The following is a 25,785-nucleotide window of genomic DNA, read 5'->3' as shown; positions in this document are numbered from 1 at the left end:
CTAGTAATGGTTATGCTATAAGTGAAATCACTTTTCATTTCACATTTCATTCACATATGATCCATGAACATGATGAAGATCTGGGTTAGAATTGATCTTCGGTGACCCATGCTTGTTGTAAGGGGTGAGACACATGAAGATCTGGGTTAGATTTGGGCTATTTCAAATGCTGACTTTACGTGGCACAAATGCTATTCACTGTTGCATGAGTGCCCTTAGATAGTAGCATTTAGGTACTTCAAATAGTATCCATGAAGAGCCAGCTTAGAATTGGTGTTCAGTAACCCATGCTTGTCGTTCAAGGAGACTAACAGGATTGGGTAGTTAGGCTCACTGAGTTGGTTAGCACATCATCATATTCCATTTGCTTAAATTGATGCTTGTGCTGTTGATCACTGGCTTGTCTGGTCCAGGCTCGGTTATTTACAGACCACCAACATATATTGCTGAGTGTGGTGAAAAACTAACCTCACTCAAACACGGCTACCTTTCAGCACAATTTGTTGATCTTTATCCAGTCTGTTTCCTTTCCTATAGTTGTAAAGACAAATATGTCCAATATAGACAACACATGTCGTTAAAATTTGATAAGTATTAAATGAAGAACATCCCATACACTGTTTTTTCTGTTGAGATGATTTAAGGTTGGGGAGGGGGTGTTTCTTTTCTTTTTCTTTGTTTTTTGTTAACATATATATACCATTCAAAATAAGTTTATAATTTGGATTTGACCCGTGAAGGTCCCGGGATAGAATAGGCCTTCAGCAACCCATGTTTGCCATAGAAGGCGACTCAGCTCGTTGTAAGAGGCGACTAACGGGATCGGGTGGTCAGGCTCGCTGACTTGGTTGACGCATGTCATCGGTTCCCAATTGCGCAGATCGATGCTCATGTTGTTGATCACTGGATTGTCTGGTCCAGACTCGATTATTTACAGACCGCCGCCATATAGCTGGAATATTACTGAGTGCGGCGTAAAACTCAACTCACTCACTCACTATAATTTGGATTTACAACATAGATAAAATGCAAATGATCAAGCGCAAGGAGGAAACAGGTGATGAAGAAGAGTTAAGGAAAAATGTGACAATTTATTCCATTCCTGTGGAAATGTTTCACCTTTATGGATATGAATTACCTTTTCTCATATGCATTGGCATTGGCTAGTGGTGTGCTGGGAAATGGAATATCCCCTACCTTTTATTAATGGCATATATTTCAGAGGCTAGATGTTATTCTGATACATCTGCAGTAAGTATACTGTGCTGAAGACTAAGCCTATGGATGTATAATAATTCTATCTTTTAAAGAGGCTAGTCTACATAACGAGACAGTACAACAGTAAGTCTGTGTCTAAGCACACAAGTCTGTTATTATTTTTTTTAGAATATTATATTTAAGCTGTTAATTATTACTCTAGAGGCTTGTTCACATCTAGTGTCACTGAATTTATCAGATCTGTTTTGTTATTAAATTACCAGTGAGAGTACAGTGTTTTGTCCTCTAAATGTGATAAATAATTGGTATAGCAATTCAGTGCTACTACCATTGACTTAACATGTCTCCATAGCGATCTGATTTGTAAGTAACACATTTCGTCATTGCATCAATAGCTATCAGTCAATAACTGTCAATAGCCATTGATAGAGACTGTGTGATTGTGGACATTGTGTTTGCAGCACATAGACTTCGCCATCAATAAACAAACATTTACAGGCTATCTGTTTGCACATTTATGTGAAACATGACGTGGCAGTTGACCAGTTTTGTGATCTTGGTGATGAAATGTGAGTGGATTTCACCAACTGTTCACGTGAATCAATGACTTTGTTTTCACTTATCATTGAACCTACAAGGTAGGTGAGAGAGATCATGTATTGCATTGGTTCGTGCATATATAGAACAGATTTGATTGGTGCTTGTATATCTGGAAATGTAGACCTAGAGCGTGTGTGAGTGCATTTCGCAATCAGCATAGATCTTGGGTGAATCTGATTAGCTGAATTATTTCTCTTTTGTGTGTCATCCCATAGTATGTGGTGGTCTAGGTGGCTCAGATGTATAACTCAACACAGTTCATTATACAGTTACATCCGTTGGACACACCAGGAACCTATGAATTTATAGACTGTTTTGTAACTTAAATACTTTTCAGATCAGCAATGAACCATGCCTACTCCTTCTGTATTTGAACTGGAGAGCCACTGACCAGTGATTTTAACATTAGGGTTTTGACAAGGCTCCTTTTTCTTTCATCTGTAATTTGAACACTAGGCCAGACATTGATTGAAAAAAACATGTGTGTAAAAATGTTTCACTGTTTCAGAAGCATACAGTAGTGAGTATTAGAATAGTTTGGAGGGATCGGGAGAGAGAACTTTGACAAAGGGCCATGTCCAAGATTATGAGCCATTTTCTGAATTTAGAATGGGCCACTGCCCTTTTACCAATAGTAAACTTCCAAATTTTAATGGGCCATGTTTTTTTTTGTACAAAATGGCTCATGACCCATGCCTTTTCTCTGTCCTTTCCCTGCCATCCAATGCACAATTCCCTTTTGCAGAAACAGATGAATCCCAAAAGAGTGAAGACTAAGATTTGAGGAAAGTTGACAATGACAGTTCAGAATTTTATGATCAGCATTCTTGTTAACAGTGTCAGGGGTGGATTGCAAGTCTCAGTCTGAAGGGTTTTTCACCTTCTTATGGTCAGTTTATTGTTACTGGAAGAACTGAAATGTATGAGTTAAAATACTCATACTCTAATTATGTTTTAGACATCTTCTTGTTCTAACTTTTAAGCAAGTAGTTATAATTTTTAGTCACTTTGTAAATTGAATTCCTCGGGAGAAATTGGAAGTTTTCACACTATATGAAGTTTCATTTCCTAAATGTCCATGATCAGTCTCAACTGAAAATTGATAGCATGCTCTTTTTATGAGTTATGGCTTGGTTGTTTGGTTATTTGTCTTAATGGGAGAGCAGCCATCAATATCCCATTACCTTTATGTGGAGGCCAGGTGGTTTGTGGGTGTGTAGTAGTTTGTAGCAGTTTGGTTAGCAAGGTTAGTGATGTATTGTAATTGCCTGGTTGATGGTGGGAGGGGATGACTGACAGGGAGCCAGCAGGTGCTTGATTGTCTGTACCTTATGTATGAGACTTAATGTTAACAAGAGTATTTAACCATTTTTTCTAGAGCTTTGGAATAGATAGTGGTATTTATGGTAATGCGTTTCAGAAGCTGGTATGCTATTATGAGTTACATGTACTTCATTCAAATACTAACACTGTTTAGCATTTTGATAGGAATTCCTGTACAGGAAGCAATAGTGGATTTAGAATTGCTTGATTTTTATCTTTAATAGGCACTTAAGTTTTTATCAGATATCTTAAGTAATATATTTGATTTGTTGATAATCCGAAATATGATGTGGCCCTTGCGTTTTAGTAATTCTATTTGAAAGACTTGTAGGATTGTTGAGAGCTCACTAGCAGCTGACATATTGCAGTGCGTTGGCTACTTTGAAAACACATTGATAACCTAAACATGCTGGCCAAGAGCAGTTCGATTGTGCAGTCACCTGATGGGTTTTATTGTAGTTTGATCTAGACGGGACAAAGCAATTTGATGGCGCTAGTGATTGCTTGTATGAAACTGGATGATTTGATTGCCGGGCTTGTAATACAGTTTCCTTGTTTAATTAAATGGTTCAGGTGATAGTTTCCCATCAGATGGCATAGTGTGGCATCCCAAGCAGGTCTGATCAACCTTGCCCCATAGACAGACATTTACACCCAGAAATAAAGTAATGTAAAATGTGTATCTTCAAAATGAAAAAAGGCAGTCCAAATGGAGCCCTAGAGGTTAGAGCTGATGCAGCCTGAATGTAGCTGCCAGACATGAAATACCACACCATTCCAGACTTGAGTTTGACTCCCTGTTAAGTTACTCTCTAAGGTCTGGGAGACCAAGAGTTCCTGAAAAATATTGCCAATGTAGAAAATGAGGTGTGTTGTAAGTAATACAAGTTCAGTTTTTATATATAGCTTCATGTTATCATCACTATAGATGAATCTGAAATATTAAGGGCATTATGCTTGGTCCTGTTCCTCAAAACGAACGTAACGCTACGAAAGTCGTAATTCCCATACTAAAATATACATTCACGACAGTTGTAGCGCTATGATCGCTTTGAGGATCGGGGCACAGGCCATCATGCAAGTGGTCACTGGTGACTGGACCAGACAAACCAGTGATTGGCACAGGGGTTAAAAAATCCCATCGCACGACACGATGGACAATTCAGTGTCTATTTCGGGCAATCAAATAATGATATCTTAAATGTTCGTTGGCTACTAGACAATTTCAGCTTACAGTTTCAAACTGCAAAATAGACTTTGATTTCATTTGGTATCTTCTCAAAATGTACTTATCAAATTTCACAATGATAATGAGTAGAGTTATCTGCGACGTCATGATCATTCATCTACAAGATAGGCATATGATTACTTGCATCAGCCAAGATGCTCTTTGACTGACAAGTATTAACCACCCTGTTTGCACATTCTCATAAAAAGTACATTCTGTGATACTTCTGATACAGCCAGTTTACTTTTGTTCTGAGTTTAGTGGTGGTCCTCACCAATGTGTCGAATGTTACTGTAGCCATGTAGCTGTTACTTACATCTGTCTGGCCAGTGGGATCTTGGGAACATTAGTAGGAGTTGTGGAGCAGGGGAAGTGCCAGCTTTGATATCAGTGATTGACTCAGTGCTTGTCTGCTTGCATCCTGGCCACCGGGAACTCTCCAGGATAACCAGGAACTTGGGAGTTTGATGATGGAAACTTCAAACATGGAAGTCTCCCTCTGGGAACAAGAGAGTCCTACACTCATCATTTTTTGCAAGATAAACATCTTTTGACCTTAGCAGTGATGGTCAGGGGTAAAAATTGAAGTAAAAGCTTCAGTCTTTGATTAGTCATGTGTGAGGCAAATGTTTGATGAGCTGTGTTCATGCAGGGCCCTGTCAGGAAGATGAGATTGTACATGCTCCTACATTCTCTTTCAATGGCACTTTATTCTCCGCTGTTTGGGTTTTATTACTTTAGGCATAGTGGTTTACAGTGTTAATGATGCTTGCAACTTTCTCTTTGTTTTGTGCAATTTGTAAGCAGGGTTTCACTAGACACTAAATAATACATTGTGCACGCATGAAATTAGGACTGGTCACAAATTATGCCCATGGCAAGTCCTGTTGAATGTAAGAGAGTATGTTGGGATTGTTAAACTGATATATATATATATTTCTATTCTGATTGGAAATTACATCTGGTTTGAAATGTTTGCATCATTTTGCTATTGGGCTTGTTTGACCAAAATGTTGAATCCTGCACGTGACAGTTAAGATTGGATCCAAATAACATTTACTGCATGTTTCACTGAACATGAAAGAGAATGGATGGTAGAAGCTGAAACATCCTGGAATGTAGATTGGATATTTCTGTTCTGATTGCAAATTAGAGGTGACATTTCATGAGAGACTTTGCTTGTAAAGTATAAATTATACTATAATGGAAACCAGAAACTCCCTATCAAGAGAAATCACGAGGCACAGTCTATGTTATACTTAACTGCATTTGCTGCTGGGACAGTCCACATTTTACACCAAGGGCACCACTCTCTAATACCCAGGACCATTCTCAAACTGTATCATGAACTTTATATTTCATTTTGACTATGGGCAAATCCAGTCTAACTTCTTTAAGGTTACAGATAAAACTTCAGTGAAAGTTAGTGAGTGATCAAGACAATTGTTAAATGTATCAAAACAATTTGTATTGAATTTTCTGCTGAACATTTGTGCCAAACTCAGAGGCCTGGAACCCAGACAGTAAATTCATATTTGTCTCAGACCTAGACTTGCACCCAAGTCTTGAACATAAAAGTTAATAGTGTAAATGATAAATCCAAAACAGTAATCACCAACAGACTTATCTGCTTATGTAAACTTGACTCTTTGAGGAATAGAATTTCTATACATCCATGGGCACAGCATTTAGTGCAGCCTTGGAGCAAGGCTATCCCAGATCTAACCACAACCTACACCATACTCAGTACTACCAGGTTACTAGACTGTGTGGGAAATTCAGGATGAATAAATTGCTGGACCATTAATGCAATTCAATGAAGAATGGTAATTTACTCCTGGGCATTATCCACTGTTTATATCCATCCAAATTGTGACCTTTTGACACGGTCAAGATGTGTTCTATGAACCTGGGATGGGGGCAGCCATTTTGATCACCAGCTGATGCAGAGGGAAGATTCTGTTGAAAACTGACTCTTGAGGATGTGGCGAATAATAAAGCATAGATTAGTAAGTGAAAAAGAAAGAACAAATCCCCATGGATAGTGTTTGACCCTCTGTTGAAAGGTTGAGTAAATGTGTGGTGGTCCTGCAGTTTGGCAGACTATCTACATGTCTAGTATGATAATGACCCCTAGAGAGAGCCACACAGTGGTTGGCGTGGTGACCACAGATTGGTGTTAACACAGTAGGATGTACTGGCTGGAAACTGGACTCAAATTTTGAGCATTGATTTTATAGCAGTGTTTATGTCTTTGTGCAAGGTCATTGTGAATTTCTGTACCACAAACCAGACGAAGAACTTGAGAGAATGTGAAATGTATTTCATGTCTTTGTGTATTGCTCTTGAACAGCTCAATGTGTTTGACAATCATCCTCTTTGCAGACCTAGCTATGTTCAGGTAGATGTGATTATATGAGTTATCCTTTAATGTTCAGTGTGGCTTGATAATGTTGGAATTACTAAGTGACAACAACATTTACCTTTTTACACACTCGATAGGTTTCATGATTTTGCCCTTTAGAGAGAAGGCTTTGATCTTTAAACACTTTCGATTGTAAACTTTTTCTGCCATAAATCTCAAGTGGAAACCTGTTAATGGGTAGCTAAAATCACTAAGATCTCATAACTTTTGCAAAGAATGTGAAAATAGAATGTACTGTGTTCTCCGTACAGTATTGACCTGTAGATGCAACTGATCGGAACATACTTCACTACACCAATCTTCTGTCTTGAAGGTGTGCACATTTGGCTTCAGCTCCAAGCCTGATGTATATCCCTGACTAGCTGGAGGAAAGCAATTTCTGTCTGTAATTGACTACTGTGGTCATAGGCAAGTGGAAACTTTATATCAATGTTTGGAGGGGATGGACTGGTTGATTACAGCTGATTGTCCAGTTTGACAGGCATTGTTGTGGTAGGGAGAAGGGAGGGAGGCAGAATGATGTAACTAACATATCCTAATTTCACTGTAATAAGGATAGTGATCATATCTGACAGGCAGATGTGTTTCCACAAGGGGAGGTACAGCTCTGCTACCAGGATGTAAAAGAAGTATTCCTGTTGCCTTGGATATGTTACCACAGTCTCAATCCATTAAGTCTTAACACAGATGTATGTAGGCTTGTGTGGAACGTATATTGATTTACTTGATACCATGGACTATTCTGTCTCAGATGCTAATGTCCCGAAACTGTTCCTGATGTATGATTGCTTGTATGAGTATCTGGGCATAGATGTTTAGCCACGGGCTGGAGACAATAGGAATTGCACTAGATGGACATTTAGTCCCTTGAATAAAGTGATCTTATGTAAAAATATAACTTTGCAAATAATTATTTTCAGAATGGTGCCTATAACGAACCTTAATTTAAGGATGCCTTGAACTATTGCAGTTAGATTTGCCAAATGATTCCATACTTGAGTTGGAGTCTGTATTTGAATTTGTCTTGAAACAGACTAGAATCATACTAGGCTATGTTGGAATAACAGAAGTTGGTTGATGTAGGCTTTACAGGAACTGGTTGATGTGGGCATCACAGGAACTTGTTGATGTAACCGTCACAGGAACTTGTTGATGTAGGCATCACAGGAACTGGTTGATGTAACCATCACAGGAACTTGTTGATGTAGGCATCACAGGCACTGGTTGATGTGGGCATCACAGGAACTTGTTGATGTAACCGTCACAGGAACTTGTTGATGTAGGCATCACAGGAACTGGTTGATGTAACCGTCACAGGAACTTGTTGATGTAGACATCACAGGCACTGGTTGATGTAGGCGTCACAGGAGCTTGTTGATGTGGGCATCTCAGGAACTGGTTGATGTAGGCGTCATAGGAACTTGTTGATGTAGGCATGACAAGAACTGGTTGATGTGGGAATCACAGGAACTGGTTGATGTGGGCATCACAGGAATGTGGGCATCACAGGAACTGGTTGATGTGCATCACAGGAGCTAAATGATGAAGGCCTCCGAGGCATTATAAATAATTACTTCAAAATTTTACTTAAACAGCATAAGTGTCCTTTTACTAAAATGACAGACCTTGAAGTTTGAACTAATTTGTTGTAATCAAAATGAGAAAAATATTGGACTATAGGAAGCATTATTACACAACAATATTGCTATCGAAATGATCTCTTGTATGATGATGTAGAGTAGTGATCTTCTTCATACATGGAGTCACAGCATAAAGCCTATTGCATCCACGCAAGCCTTGGTAGGTTTGCAGTCTAAGCCCTGCCATTTCATTCCTCCTCTGCCAGTTTTCATGCTTTGATGTTTGATGTCTCCAGTCTCATCTGATAGCTTTAATGATGCTGAGGTCTGACCTGCAACACAAAGACAAGCTGACAAGTGTATTCAGCTTGTATGCAGTGGGTCACTTTCAGCTGCAGTCAGCCAGGGCTACACTGTCCTCTTACTTCTACTGACAACTGCACATAAAGGATTATTTTGATGATTTTCTGAATCCCATAAATACTTGCTTAAGCGAAAAGCCACGTATGTTCCTGCTTGATCATACAGGCAGTGTATTTCCAAGTTTGGCTAATCATGTTGAGACTGAGAACAGGTCCCAAAACTGATGTACTCTGTCGTACAGTTCTAAAACATCATTTATGTTATGAACAACATTGTAAGTTAAAGTACTATGGCTGGGCGCAGTGGTGATCCAGCCATCATTCGTTCCAAGAGTTTCTGTTACGGAGTGGTTGGTCAATGCCTCAGTACAGAGAGCATAGGAGCTCTATAATGCTTGCTGTATTGATCTGAAGGACGTTAGTGCTGAATGGATTTGTATGGAGATTTGTGTGACTGGTCATGTACTGTTGACAGACACCTTATTTCTGAGAACAATGCTGTGTACTCCAAGTCCAAAATAGGTCTTTGGAAGGACAATTCACCCTGTTCAGCTTAAATATTTATGTAAGAGAAGAGGCAGCAATATAGAGAAAACACTTGCTGTGGGAGCAAAATTAACAATATATTACCTCTAGGTCTTGCACAGGAATAGTGTGATCCTAGTGTTAACACAACTAGTGTTTGGTCATGTTTACAATATCACAGATTCTCTATTTACCTCATTGTAGATGTGGTAAATGTGTATGTTTGTAAGAACACAAATATGAATACTGAAATAACTTCGTATAAGCTAATGCTGTACCATCATTTGTGTCAGACTCCTCTGTCTCAATCCACATGACTATAGATTTTAGGGATCTAATTATTCAGTAATGGGACCAGCACTGAGGGAGATTTTCAGTTCACAATGTTTAGTTGAATGCAATGTAAATATACACCTGAATTAAACAGGTGTAAGCGAATAAATCTGTTGTTAGCAGTCTAGAAGCCTGACAATAGCTCTGTGTTAATGGCTCTTTTTGTTAACCATTGCATTTCATATAGTCTCAACAATGAACTTATTAACACACTTTCATGGTAGTAATCCTGCTTAGCCATTTTGGGGGGTATTTAACATGTTTTGTTTGTTATTGCAATGGATTATAGTGCTCATTATGACATAATAGTACAAAGAGGTATTGATGGGAACATTAGGCCAGTGTAAAATATATATATCTGTGATTACATTGTCGAAAATTTTCCAGAAAACAAGTTATTTGTATGCAGTATTTGTAAATGATAATATACCAAAGAAGGAACACAGCACTTACAATGCATTGATCTGAATCTGAATTACACTTAACTCATGGGTGAGGTGTGGGAAGTGCAATGTAATGATTAATTTAAGCTGGCCTATGAGGCAAAGTTCACAGGCGTAGAATTCACAAGAGACTTTGTAGCATTACACTTAGAAGGTGTCTGTGGCCACAGTCATGGATAATGGGTAGCGTTATGTTATGAATGGAGAGGTAATTGCTCTAAGCTGTCTGTTCCTGTGTGGGTACAGGAAGTGATCATTGGACCATGTAATGTCCGACTGCTCTCCTGATTACGGCCATGGTGTGGGACTTCCACAGTGGTTGCTAGATGTCCACTTCTGGCTGAGAGTCCCTCAAGCCATATTGGAAGTTGTGTCCATACAGCAGACGCTGTGATTTATGATGGCTTCATTAAAAATTCTATTTAATGTGAAGGTAATGGGCTTGGAATTAATTGGTGTACCAAAACCTTGAATAAATTGTATTTATAAGCAAGATTGATTGGTATCATCTTGTTAGATATTCATGCAAATGTATGGAATCATTGTCAAAAACCAGATCATGTAGAGCCATGAATATGCATGAAAGAGACTAACATGCTTAATGAGCTGCAATCAGTATTGGCCAGGATATCATATTTGCCACAGTGATGCCGTAAGCGTTTGCTATTGTGTTCATCCAGAAGGAGTTTTCATTACTGAATATCCCAAACATATTAATGGGAATGTAAAATTTAGCGACACATCATTAACTTTAACATAGCTTATGGATGAGTTCATTCTACTTTCACAGCTTGTCTGAATAATTGGTCCTCAGTAACCGACACTTCATTTTAGACAAGTTAGGCCAGGCTTGCTGGCTGGGTGATGGCGTAGATTCATGTTCATGATGTCAAGCAGGTGATAGCCTGGATGCGACTAAACTATTTACAGTCTGCCATCACCTTTAGTTGAAGAGTGCCAAGTACAGGGTTTAACAAGACAGAACATATAAGTCTGTTGCAGAACAATTTGGTTTATGATGCTATGACAGTAGCAGTGTTAATGTAAATGAATGTTCATACAAAAAATGAATGTTCTTGACACAATTTAAATCACCAGAACATAATACAAAGTGACATCTTTATTTCAATGTTTAGGTAAACATGTTCCCAAGGAGGCTTTAAAACAACAGGATATACAGAAATAACTGGGTATTTCAACTCCAGTTTTACATGGAGTTAGTGAAACATTTGCGTGGGCCTTAGCTGATGTGACACCATATAAGGAAGGTATAGACAAGGGCATTCCTGCCTTCTTATGGAGATGGTGACGAATAGAGCAAGTTATCAGCTGCCTATAAACGGTTTCTCTTCTCCCCACAGTCATCACGTGTGTAATGTGGAGATAAAGTGACAGTGACAGAGCTGAATGACTGGGTCTGTTTGTAAATCATCTGTCATATTAATGTGTACTTTTGTGCAACTGCAGCACAGTATAGATGTCATAACCAACATTCAGTATTAGGAGATAGTTTAACATGATAAGCTGCAAGTTATAAGGTTAAATCAAGGAGGTGTCTAGATTTGAAGATCATAGGAGCAAATCTCAAGGACCCACACTGTTCAAAGTGTCTGTCAACTAAATCGCTCATTGATCTGTCAGTTTGTGAGAAATTCCAGCAAAACAGTGTAGATATGTAGCATGTGTAGAGGCCATAATGTCTAACATGATGAGATGACAGACATTCCATTCCTAGTACTAGTCACTATATACTTACCTGATAAGTCGGTTTTCTGTACTACATAAACAGTGGTCCACTTAATTTTGTTTACTTAGAGTTTATCAAAATGGATTTTTAAAAATAAAAATCAGACATTTCAGGTTGAAATGTTTTACACAATCGTAACAAAGTAATGATCCTTTAGTCATGCTATCTTCATGCTGCCTTGCTCCAAGGCTGTATAGTGCTTGATCAATGGATGTATAGTAATTCTATCATTTAAAGAGGCAAGGCTAGATAAGGACTCCAGTGTGTTATAAATATTTTGTTAGAAATAATCATTTAAACTAGTGATCATAACCTTAGAAACCATTCAAGTCTATCTTCATGCCATCTTCATGCTGTAGTACACCTACCACTATATGCACTGTACTATATGGACCCAGCAGTAATAGAGTACTTCTGTTACTCTGGAGTATGGCAGCCTATATTCAGTATTTAGTATATCCTAGGCATGGAAACTATGTTGAAGCTGGTGTCAGGGTCTTACCAAGGGGTTTACTATAGTTATGTCACTCAACCCATCCCAGCTACACCCACAAAGGTCAAGGCCAGCTGTGGGCATTGATGAGTGAGAGTTAGGAGTGCAGGGGGGCTAAGCACTGACTGTAAGGTGAAGGTCAGTCCAGTGAAGCGTGGAGTCACTGGCTGTGGCTTGTTTGTATGGAGGAGGCGTGTTTGGTATGAGCCTGACATGAGCACAACACGTGAAACTCTTCCTATTGTACTGAGGAATGTGTAGAGGAGGCTAGATTCATCTGATTGACAGAACTATCCCCTGTGAGTGAGATTGTCAGAGGTTTTTGTGGGATGAAGGAATAACTGTGTTATCATTGAAGGTATATCGACTGATACCATGGATACTGGAGGATTACTGTTAGAGAACTCAGTGACGTTCCAGTATGATGGACTGGGTAGTGTTTCTTTCTTCTTTTCTTTTTTTTTGAGTGATTTGAACTATATTAATCTTTCATTATGACCTTGGTCAGATTATTTGTAATCATAGATTGTTGTATTATGGATTCCAGTTGTTTGTTCTCTCAAAACATAGATGCTGGTATCAAAAGAATAAAAAGACTATCAGTGCACTAATTGCTGTTTCAATTGCCAGAGGCATTTGCACCTTACTGTCATAATGGGTTTATGTACATTTATTCATCACAAACAGTTTTTAACATGACAAGCCCCTGGGAATCTATGAGCATCTCCCTGATGCTGCATGTTGTAGATGATACCTACAGATAGTAAAATGTTTCTTCAGAAAGACAACAGTTCCCCTAAGTGATCGTAGTACTGAGGGTGTTTTAAGTCTAAGAATAATAACCAAGTGCTAAGATTGCTTTGGGCAGTCCTGGTTAGCTAAGGACTCTAGTCCTAGATTCCTATCAACACAAATCACCTTACACTTACACGCAATATGATCACCTGGAAAATATTCTGTAACCTGTGACACACCGAGCTCCACAGTAGTACATCACTTGAGTCATAGGCACAAACATCAGTCTGAATGAGGGTTGTTTTATTGAATTGTTCATTCAATGTAACATGTCTATTTATCACATTATTATCACATATCTATTGTGTTTATTCTCTTCAGGAGGTGATGCTCTTGGATATTATGTTCAATATCTACTGGCTGACAGTGCTAGCACACTAGATGTTCTTGGATAATACGCTCATCTATTGGCTAACTGTTTCATCACATCTGGCATGGTAAGATATTCTTCATTATCCCCTACTTATTTCAAATTAGTGGAAAAATACCTTACTAACCTTTGAAATGGTCCCTTGCTTTTAGCATGTTTATTATAATTGGTAGGAGACCATGTGGGTCATCTCAACATCTCTCCCTTGCTGTATCTGAGAGTACACCCGACTGATCACACCTTTGCTTTGCTTCGTTTATTCTCAGCACCTTATGTTAACTCAATTACGTTGTGATATACAGATCTGATACACCCTTTTTCCAAAGTTTACCAACAAATTACTCCACTCCCATCCTTCTTAAGACTTGATAAACAAGCCCCTTAGCAGTTTAAAGCTAAGAGGTTTTTGACATAGCCCCCTAAACTGACACCAGGGATTGAGGGCAATCTGCATCCTTCAACCAACTTCCTGCCCAACTCAACACAACATAAATGTCATCTAAATGTTGATCTCAACTTCATACACTCACACTTGGAAACTAAATATTGATGGGAAGATTGGAGTTGTTTGTTTATACAGACAGACAACAAAAAACTAAGGTGAAAGACAAAGATTGTTCTGTTCCATGCCAAGTGAGGTTGTATTCAGTTTGTATGGTGTGTGGATGTCTTGGACATAATTTTTCAATGAGGGAAATATTCTGATCTGAAATGAACCTTTGTCAAATGAAAATATTGCATCTGTTCTGTTAACCACATGTATCTTGTTTTTTGTTGAGTTTGATCAATTTCTGTGGTTACAAGATTAAAATGTATGGAAATATATATATTAATGTGTGTATCATGCAAAGTTAGGAATATTGTTGGCTGATGGCAAGGAAGATATTAGTCAGCCTATCGACAAATTTTGCCTGCCATCTGCCTATCTAGTTATTTATACTTGCATTTTTATCTTTTCCCCATTTTGTATACTTTTGCAACCCATAATCTTAAAATATTTTCTTATTGCCACTATTTGAGTAAATTGGCTTGATTTGTGTGTTTATGATTCAGACATGATCTTTGCCAGACTTTTCATTTTCTAAACATTTCCGTCCCTCTCCACTCATGAGATCTCATACATATTGTGCCTTGACTGTTGGCTAAGTACCAGTCAGTGCCACAGTGTGAAGTTCACTTGTCTGTCTAGTTACACCTTCATGGTAATGATAATGGTGTATGTATATTTGGGTCTGTGGTCTAATGGGTTGTGATGTTAACAAGATGTATCCTGATATTGCCATTCATCTTTTATTGTTACGTTGTATAAGCTCTAGCCTGACGTTCTTATTGAATTTTATTGCTGTAATGATTCACATATTGTATATGTGACAATATATTGCCAGGAGATGAAATTCCACAAAATTTCAGCCAAACCACAGACCAAAACTTACCTGCCCACAAAATATCTTCTGATATACAGTGGAAGCTGTCTAAACCGGCACTCATTGGGACTGAAGAAAAAATCCATTTTAGATAACGTGCCGGATTGTAGAGCTGATGATATATGTAAAATCCACGAATGGGACTGAGATTTTACGCCGGTGTTGACAGCTTGCCAGAATGGACAGAGGTTCGTTTGGACAGCTTTCACTGTACATGCTTGAATTTTAATCCAACCTTTGGGCACATGAATTTGAGAATGTGGTAGTCTCGGCTGAAAATAACCCATCCTGGTCAGGCAGATATTTCAATATTGATGCAATCTTTCGTCTGTAATTTGAAATGAACCTGAATGAATAACAAACTATATCCACAATGTTTACAACTTTGTCATGGTCTGCCATTTTGTTAGAATACTTGTGTAACAGATAATACTTACACAAAACTGGTTGCAAATAGTTTAGCTTCTTTTATCACCGGAAGCAAATGCTTACTTGTGTAGCATCATTTCGTCTCATCACTGCCAACAGAAGGAAAATATGCATGATACAGAGAGAAACTGAAAAATTTTGAGAGATGCAATAGTGTACGGAGAACTCATTCATTAATATTTGTTCTGTGTGCATCCTGGTAATACTATGCATGTTGATTAGGCCTACGAAGTGGTATTGTGTGAATGTATTCAAAGAGCCCAACCATGTTGATGGAGGCTTCTGTCACTTGCTATTGTTTCCTGCTGAAAGATCAGGACCAGATAAGACATTATTACATATAGATGCCCTTGTAAGGCACAGTATCTATCTCTTGATTAACTAAGGTCACTGCTGATTGACAGTGGTTAGATGGATAATGGGGGTGGGAGTTTTAAATTAGAACTGAACTGAAATTGAAACTAAATTGAAATTGAATTTTGTCTTTTCATATGCCTAAATCTGTATGCATACCTTTACACTTTCCGGTCAATGTCCTACCTAGCATTTGGAGCAGTGGGGTAGCCTAGTAGTTGAAGCATCAGCCTCTCAGACCTAAGACCTGGGTTCAATTCCCCATGTTGGTGCAGTGTGTGAAACCCACTCCTTTTGTTCCTTGCTGTGATATCGCTGGAATATTGCCAAAAGCTGTGTAAAATTGAAATCACTCACTCACTCATTCCTAACATTAGAACCTGTTTGAGATTGGTCATCATTCATTTATTGTTACACATGCTGTGGGAACTGCATTATGCATTACTGAAGTGCTTCCATGCATAATGAATCTAATAGTCTCATTAATATATATAAGATCATTTCATTACCACATACAGCACCAGTGTCTTTTTAGACTCACCCAGCATGCCTTGTAATACAAACTGCGTGACTGGTGGTGTTATTCTAGGGGGAATATTTAGGAAGACAAGCTGGTGTATATAGTTTGAATACTGCACACAAGTGACATGAATGTGTGCTCATGTGTTCCACCACTGTTTACTGTAGGCCAGAGTCAAACATGAGCATGGCAATGTGATGTGTCTCTGAAATGTGCCAGGCCTCTAACAAGCACACAAGTATTGTTAGATAATTCAGTTTAAGATCTCTGAAAACAGAAACTATGTTACAGTTTTCAACAAACTGCCTTATGTATACTTCCTGTATACCTTAGGATTTTATCTTTCAAGCAAGGAACATTTTTCTTTTTCCTATTCTTGAAAAAATACAACCGACAGATCCATAAAACAAGAAACAGAATTGGTCTGGCCTAAGGAGACAGAGAATAGCATTTGTATTGTGAGTCATAGGATTGGGGTAAAAGGACTTCTTTGATTCCATGTGAGAAATTGGCATTGGATCTTTCATATGAAGATGTTGACGTTTCACAATAAGTGTACAGGTTATTTGATCTTAATGTTTAGACTGTTACATTGATAATTTCCTTTATCAGCTGACAGTTTTGTCTGTCATTGTCAAGATTGAACATGTAAGTAACTATAATGAATACTTAACTCTCACTGAGCATATTTCAGTTCAACACGTTGTAAAAGCCTTGTATTAAAGAAAAAGCATACTAATCCTTGTCCTACATATTACTTTTTAACTCGGCTTACGATGTGAACGTGTTTGCCTTTAGGCTTAAAAGTCCCCACAATCCTTGGAATGGCAGACTTTATTGATCAAGCTAAGACACAGATAAGTCTAGCATTGTACATCTGGGCGTTGCCATATCACTGAACAAGATCTATGCTTGAATACCTGGTTGAATACTGAAACCTGTACATGTGTTGACTGACAGTACTAGTTATTCCTATTCCAGCTATCGTACATCCTGAAGCTCAAGATTTTTTAAACAACATTGTGCTGGGCTGAGATTATATTTGATAGATATTTTAAAAAGTAGCTTTAGACATACAGGTTTTCCGTAATCAAACCACATATTGTTTTTCAGATCCAGACCTATCCAAATTTTTATTGAACATAGTCAGATTTCTGAAATAACCTTTAAAGTTCACCATCTTCTCAACTCGGGAGGAACAGTGAACATAATGAAATTGTAACCACTGTTCCAGGTCTTCATGTATATTCTGACCAAGTTCTATTTCATTTTGAAAACATATAATTTCCCTGATTTTTTTCAAGGCCTCACGCATCATAACCATGTGGGAATCAAACCTAGATCTTTGGTGTAACCAGCAAACACTTTAGCCACTAGACTACTCCAGTGCTCCTTTATCCTTTGCTTATAGTGTGCATGAAACTAGACTTCAGTTGGCTAATCCTGAATCGACAGAATTTCTCTGACACTTTCTCTTCATGCCATTAGAAGTATTATTTTACAGGGTTAACAGATGTTTACTTGAATGTCAAGTTTAGAATTGGCACTAATGTATCTGTTACTGATATGTTTATCTAGAAGTTCATTTCAGTTAAGAAGTGTATATACAACCTTTGTTAGAACAGGCTCTGTTATCGAATTCTTCAGGAGGTCAAGATGCTTCAGATTCATTTCTGATTGTTGGAAGGGTTCATGGTGGTTAATGAGCATTATTAGAGAACTGTTACCCTAGCACAGCTTTCTGAAGAAAAACATTGTATCATTAGACCTTCGCTGTGGGTGATGGTAGCTTAGTGATAAAGTGTTCCCTTATCATGCCAAAGAATGGAGTTTGATTCCCACATACAATGTGTGAATCCTATTTTTGGTGTCCCTAGTGCCATGATATTGATGGAAGTGGCGTTAAACCAAACTCACTCATTCCTCATGTCATGTAAATGCTTATCAAGAATCATGTTCAGGTTTGATGTGATGCATCTTTGATCCATGTATCACCTGGGTATTTCCCTAAATCCTGATACAGATGTGTTACAGCAAGTCATATCCTGCACACGTACCTGACCATGTCCCTGGACTCTGCCCACTTTGATTACGTTCTGACATAATATTGCTATCCTTGAGTGTAGGAATAGCATCATGATTACAGACCACAGTTTTCATCCAGTGGTTCTCATAGATACTGATAGACTGTCAGTTCGTGGTCATCAGGGTGTACAGGAAGTAGGTAGGAGAGTTTCTCATTATGGTTAGCAAGTACAGAACTGTGATCCATTATTGTTGGTTTTGTTGTTGTTCAGGAGTTTTCATAATTGTTTACCACATGGTAGGTTAGCTTGTGGTGAGTACGATATATGATCCTATGCCACCTCTCTTCGTTAACAAAAAATATTGTCATTTTCCTTTTTTTTTTACAGGGATGGATGAATGGATGGATGGATGGATGGATGGATAGATACATAGACAGATACATAGATATATTCATAGATAGATAAGTGTTTTACAGACGTAAAGTACTTTTGTGGTTTCTGATTTTTCATGAAAATCATAATAATACAAAATTAATAATTTGACAGGTATCTTGTCCATTCCAATATCATTGATATGGTGACACTACACACTGCTGATCATGAAATGTTTTACTTTTGAAAGATTTATATTCATGGCACAAGAACAAAGAAAATTATGAACAAAATGTGACACATGGAGTTTATGAAGATACCATAGATGTGACTCGCATGCAGCCTTCTGAAGGCTGTCACAAACAGTTAATATGCATTAGCAGATTAGTATGCTTGGGTTGGCAACGGATGATGAACACGCAGGGTATGTCTGAAGCTGGAGTGAGCGGCAGTTAATGAAGAAACTGAATGCAGTCAGAAAGGCAGTTATCATTTGGTTGTCATAAAACATTAATGGACTGTATTGAGGGCTTGCCTAACGGCACAAAACTACACATGTACTTTTTTCTTGTTCTGTCTGTTTTATGGCCTTTTTCGTGCCAATATTTTACACCAGCTGATATAAGCAAGCCAGGAACAAGCCAGTGTCATAAAATGACACATTAATGATCTTGTTGCACTGAAATATTTTTAGTTGACAGGAAACATGTATTGATGACAATATGAGCGAACAAAACTCTTCATTATGTATGACATAGCATAGAGATGTCCTCAATGTTATGTGAAATGAATTTTATGTATGCATGAAGTATTGCATGGGATCTGTGGCCAGGAGAGCCTCTGTGATGCAAAAACACATCACAACCTCTTTCATTTCAAAGTTTGTGTTTACTGATAATAGTTGCCTGGAAGGTCTCCTGTAAGTAGCATAATTCCCTGTTACTGAGAAAAAATGTGTACCCTGGGCAACATGTGTACAGTTGACAGAGAATTTCATTGCATTTTTCTCTGCCCTATCTTCAAATATCACTGGAATATCCTGACCCATTGTGTTCAGAAACCCAGAGTGTAAACCGTCCCACTATCCTACATATTTTGAACTGTGTATTTGTACGTCTTATGCCGAGTATCTGATCCTGAACATAATTTAAGTTCTGTTCTGCTATGAGATTAGACCATATATATGTACCAGGTTCAAGTTCAACGCTGTCCTTCCATGGCTGCCTCTACAAGCTTTACCTCACAGTACAAACTGAGAGGAGTTATTCCCACAAGCACAAGCCATGCTGTGTGAGAAGCAAGGGTACGCTAAACAGGGTCAATTGGTGTTACAGCTACTTGCACAACTGGCCGTAAGGGCAAGTGATTATTCAGCAATTAACACATGAAAGCACCAATTAGAGGTACACGGTTAATTACCCTGCCACCTGCTCTTAATCCTGGTGGTGTATGCTGAAAGAAAAGGAAGTCCATGCAGGCAATGTTTATTTGACTATATGGAGTAGGCTGGTGTGGGATGGGTTCTTCAGGTGAATCACTTTTCACTCAAAACCCACACTATTACATCTCTTTATGGTTTTCATGATCTGGTAAGGACTTTATTTTTCAACTCAATACATTTAAGTCATGTGAAGAAATGTGGTTAGACTTTTCTGGCAGCTGAAGGATACTATTGAAAGGATTTCAGAGGGGTATGCATGATCATGAGTCTCTTCATGGCACTTATGCCAAAACATGGTTTGATAATGCTCTTAAGTACTTATGTACATTCTTAAGTGAAGGCAGTGAATTCTAACAACAGAGCTGAGATTTCAGCTGAGTTATGTGTACAGGTTGCCTAGGTTGGCTGATATACGTATATCAACCCTGTCTTTTCTGATTAGAACAGTGTAGTTGCATGCCATTAAGGGTAATGAATCACCTGTCTCGGAGATTTCATAAATTGTAAAAATAATTCTATGAATATCAAGTTACTAATAGTGGATATATCATTGAAAGCAGGATATAAATTAAATGATAGACATTAATGTATAGTTCATGTTTTCTGTCTTGTTTTATAGGAAAGGTCAAACCACTGAATTTAAAACTAGATATTAGCAAAGTGACAGGTTCATTTAACAATTTACGACAGCAGGCTTTTTGTTCAGACTACAAGAAAATCCCCATGTTTCTTCATGATGTTTGTTTCTCAGCGTGCATTTACATTGGCTATGTATTAAACAGATGAAGAGTGTGTGAAATTATTCTAAAAAGTACTGATATATTTAATGCTGTAAGAATTTGTTTTCAAGAGACTCGAGAGAACAGTGTAGTCATGGATTTATAAAATATCAATGAATAGATCCCCATGACATAATAGTAATTTCACAATGAAAGCTATGTTTATGTAAGGCTATGATATGCTGCCATTCCTTCATCTTGACACCATCACCTTGTTTCACTGGAACATAGGGTTGAGTCCACAGGTACTGATGATTAGGCTGCAGGTTTAAGAGTTTGTAAACACTCCCTCACAATAAGAAATCGGCTGACACCTCATATACACAGTTAACTCAAACCACATTCAACACAGGTATTGTTTGTGTATACAGTTGCCTAGCAACTGTTTTTTTTTACCCCCTGTGCCTGTAAGCAATACTCTATTGTGAGTGGAGAGGACAGGCTGTCTATGAGAAGTGGACTGAAGGTATGTTAATCAAGACTATGTCTTGAAAATGCTACTCCTACTGGTGACCTTAACTGAAATATGTTTTTTTTCCATTTTTCTTGAGACTCATGGTTGTCTTAATAGGATCATGAGTCATGTTTTTCAACGACCCATACATTTTGGATAGGAGGCTTGATCTTAAACATTAGCACCATGTCTTTGTGTTGGAGATTGTCTTAGTAGCTCCACCATGAAAATGTACTAGGGTTATGTCCCTGAGTGGGGAGGGGGAATATGGACCACACCACCTCAATTTAGGTGTCGCTTTCACGGGAACTGTCAGTCTGCAGTAAACGCTGAATTTATCATTCCTGGGACTCTCAATACACAAGAGAAACAATGAAATGTGAGTTGTGGCCTGATACCGTAGTCATGGTAGAATTTTAATGAATAAATAACAATACATGTTTCAGTCACAGATTGTTCACCAATAAGTCACAATGATGGACCCGTGCATTTGCCATGTTCGGAAACTGCAGAGAGTTATTTATATAGGGCATTTCAATCTCAGTTAACATCAGTTAACAGGTTTCAAAACTAGATGGTCTGTGACGGTCCTTTTATAAATGATTTCAAATGAGTTTTGCAGTCAGTACTAGTATGTTTTTTCCAGTTTTGGGCATGTGTATTACATAACATTTCACTATATTGATTAAATTTACATGTGGATTGCTAAGAGTGATGAAGGTAGATGGCAAAGTATTTATGTAATGTAATGCAACGGTCCTTTGTGCAGTATTGGAGTAGAGTATGAGTGCCACTTTCTATTTGTTTAGAATGGCCATGATGCTCTCAGATCAAAATACAGACCCAGTGTATATTGTCAAAAACCTAATTATCATAAGTTGAAATTCCTTTTTTAACTGCAAATAATGAAAGACGTCGAACAAAATTACTTATATGTTTATGCCATTCATATGAACTAAGAATAAAAATGCATGCCAGTACTTTGGAGATATATACTGAGGGGGAAAATAAGGGATCACATGAAAGCACAATTGTTCCCTTACTTTCTTCCAGGTTTTTTCAGAAGCTATGTGATACAAAGCTTGTGAAGAAACCTGGACAAAACTAGAGGAACACTTGTCCTTTCATGTGATCACTTATCTTTTACTCTAAGTATATATTTTGGTATGTTTTAGCCATGTATTGTATCATTATAACAGTGTTTCTGAAACTGAACCTTTGATATTGTATAGATGTGTGAATGTATGTAAAATTTGTACATGTGTTGTATACAGACCTATGGCATGACTTGAAACTAAAACATTTAATCTTTAATTACTTTAATTGTTTGATCTTTGTTGGACATGTAATAGAGTCAGACTTATTATCCCCCACTGAGCATTGAGCACGAAGCAGGGGATATAGTATTAGGCTTTGTCCGCCTGTACGTACGTACGTAGGAACTGGAATGTCTTCAGAACCATTCACTAGATTCTTGTCATGTTTGGTACCTAGGTTCATCATAATAAAAGACAAGTCTCAGTCAGGTTTGGTGGCCTTTACATTCATTTCAAGGTCACAAGGGGACTTCAACCCTTTACCCATATCAGCAAGATATCTCAAGAACCATTCCTAGAATTTTCTACATACTCAACACCAAGCTTATTCTAGGGAAGGTGTAGGGCCCAATCGACTTTGGTGACCTTCACTTAATTTTTAAGGTCATGACGTCACACTTGCAAGATTTCAGCATGTTAAGCTGCATGTTAAGCTTGTGAGCAAGATACCACAAGAGCCATTCTCTGGATTTTGTTCACATTTTATATCAAGCTTCATCTAGGGAAGCTTAATGTTTAAGGTCACAGAGACACTTTGATGATTTCAGCATTTTGTGGCATTGGATTATGTCATCTCAGTGACAATGCATGTTTATTTATTGTATTTATAAGAAACAACTCCCATTCAGTTTGGCCTCAACTGAACTTATTCAGGTAACAGGAAACGTGATCTCAGTTAAGAGGCTCAGAGATTAAGTATTGGGGTCGCACGCAAATCTGAAGTACAGTAATCCGATGTTTTCATTGCAATTCGCTTGTGCTTGCTCAACGTTGGTTTTCGCTTTGCCGGAAATAGGGAATGCTAAAATTTCACTTTCCTGGGCCTACACCGAATGTAGTACTGTGCATAGTCATTTATTTCAGCAAAATGTCCTTCTTTTTGATCAATGTGTCTGACATAACGATTTCCCTGTGTGCAATGTGTCTGGCATGACGGTTTCTCTTTTGTATTATGTGTCCAACATAAGGATTTCCATCGTCTGACATAAAGATTTCGCACTGTGTGATGTGTCTGACACAAAGATTTCCTTGTGTTGATGTGTAGAAGTGTAATATATTTTGTGTTCAGAATGTAGGAGAGAAATTAGTTTCAGTTTTGATGTATCCATTACTCCTTCCCTATATTGTTGATGCAGAACATTGACACAGAAATCAGATAACAATCACAATAATTATTTATCAACACGTTTTGATACAGGTGATGAAGATATACTATCATATTAAATTGCAAGTGATTATAAATAGATATCAACTTAATCATGTGATGTATGTGAGATAACCTTAGTTATTAAGAGAACAACTATAGTATAGTATGCCTGCGTGTTCACTACCACTTGAGTCCAGCTTAACTGGGGTCTGTTGACAAACAATGTTACATCTGTATATTACATCTGTTGAACATTGACAGTGTTAAGTGGACTGTAAGTTGTTTATTCTTTGTGTTCAAGGTATGTTTACTTTATTCAGTGTTATTTGTCATGTAAATATTAACTCAAGTCAGATATTTCATCAGGATAAAATTCATATGTTCATTTTGTATTCATCATGTTTAATGTCTTTAATGTGTTTCCTGAACAACAATCTGAATCCAAACCATGATATGTAAACCCTAAGCAAAGAACAGATGTATTGTTTTCATAATCTTGAAGGTAGTATTTAATCTTTGATAATAAATTAAATAAAGTTTTTTAACTCTGTTTTCAAAAATTGATACAATTTTCATCCTAGTTTGATCTCAGTAATAGTTAAATAAAATATCTCTTGATATATAAAATTGTCATTGTTTTCTAAGGATATTTTGTGCAGTATTATGAGTCTCGCCTACTGCTGAACATTTGAAATTCATGGGGAAATGTACATGTGTTCTATATTATTTTATAACACTGATGCTATAATACTTAGCTATGCATAAAGAATGGGAATTTGGAAATAACAGCATGTGCGACATATGTTACCTTTATGTTCCATCTTATTTTACCCAGTAGGACATGTTTAATCCATGCTAATATTGTTGGGAATTTTTCATTTGAAACAACTACAAACAACATTCATTTAGTGTATATCCAATGAAAGTAGTGGTTGTGTTGACCCTTCAACCACAACAATACTGCCAGGCCAATGAGACAGCTGTGAGTCACATCCTGCTGTAGAGTGAGTGGAGGAAACACATGGTACTTCCCAGGTAGATCAGCCTAGTGGTGACAGAGGTATTCCCAGCCTGTTGGCTGGTTGTGTTGGTTAGTACTGGTCACTTTCAGGAGTGTGGACATGTGCTGCCTCACCTCTGGAATGTTTGCTCCCTGGCCAGTGTACCTGAGTACTGCGCGTTGTCATGGGAGATAACAGCTGTACGGTCACATGATCGTTTTGTGAAAGAGGTGAATAAAAAGTATGTTGTAATTTTATGTGGAAAAATCTCAGTTTTTTTGTCAACTGAAAAGTTAAGGACGTAGTATCTGGCAAATCTGATCCTTGTTGTAATGTTACAAGTGTGATAGAGGCTTTCAGGCTAATCCAGGCCTTTGACAGAGTTTATGCCTCAAATTTAAACAGTTTCTGTAACCATGAATTCTGAAAGAGAGAGAAAAAGTTTAAAGAGATAAAATAGTGGAAAGTTGTAATTTCATTTGATCGCCTGCCAAATCCCAGCATTTAATGGGGAACACTCGAGGCTTACTAGATTCAGCATCTCACGCTCTGCAATGCATCATGTGGTGTTAGAATCCTGCAACAAGAGAATTATCAGGACATAACTTTGTACAGGTCTATTTTTTTATGACAAATTATATTGAAAAGTATCCTTGTGTAGAAATGTTATTGATGATCAATGGCAATAACACTATACCTTTTTAAAATTGCCGAGGCCGGTGTGACCTCCTGTGAGGAATACATTTACAAAACTGAATTGTGAGAGGGTTTAATCAGTTTTGTTCTGCCAGTTGACAATTTGACCAATAGTGACAAGGGCACAGGGGCGATTTGAAAACATGTTTTCTATCTCATTCATTTCTCATCAGCATGGAAGGGAGATAACAGTAATAATCACCTAGGCCTGTGCAACAATTGTCACGTCAGTGTATGCTGACACAGGGCAAGTCCAACAGGACTGAATCAGTGAATGGAAAGTGGGTGCAAGTAAGGCACTGTTGACAGTGTGAATTTCATGTTTTATACCATGGTTTTATTTTCAACTAGATTTTCTGATTCAGTTTGCTTTGAGGTATGTT

The 25,785-nt window shown here is 37.8% G+C and overlaps 1 protein-coding gene across 1 annotated transcript in view; it reads left to right on the top strand.

Annotated features, from left to right (window-relative positions):
- Positions 1-25,785, top strand: part of LOC137278500 (phosphatidylinositol 4-kinase beta-like) — a 52,826-nt gene that overhangs the window by 4,121 nt on the left and 22,920 nt on the right. The window contains exon 2 of the mRNA XM_067810858.1: positions 13,394-13,509. The gene's annotated coding sequence lies outside the window, so the exon portion shown is untranslated. The remainder of the gene's footprint in view (positions 1-13,393; positions 13,510-25,785) is intronic.

Source organism: Haliotis asinina, chromosome 3, assembly GCF_037392515.1.
Source record: "Haliotis asinina isolate JCU_RB_2024 chromosome 3, JCU_Hal_asi_v2, whole genome shotgun sequence".
Taxonomy (NCBI): Eukaryota; Metazoa; Mollusca; class Gastropoda; order Lepetellida; family Haliotidae; genus Haliotis; species Haliotis asinina.
The sequence above is the reverse complement of the archived record's forward strand: the minus strand, read 5'-3'. Positions and strand labels throughout refer to the sequence as shown.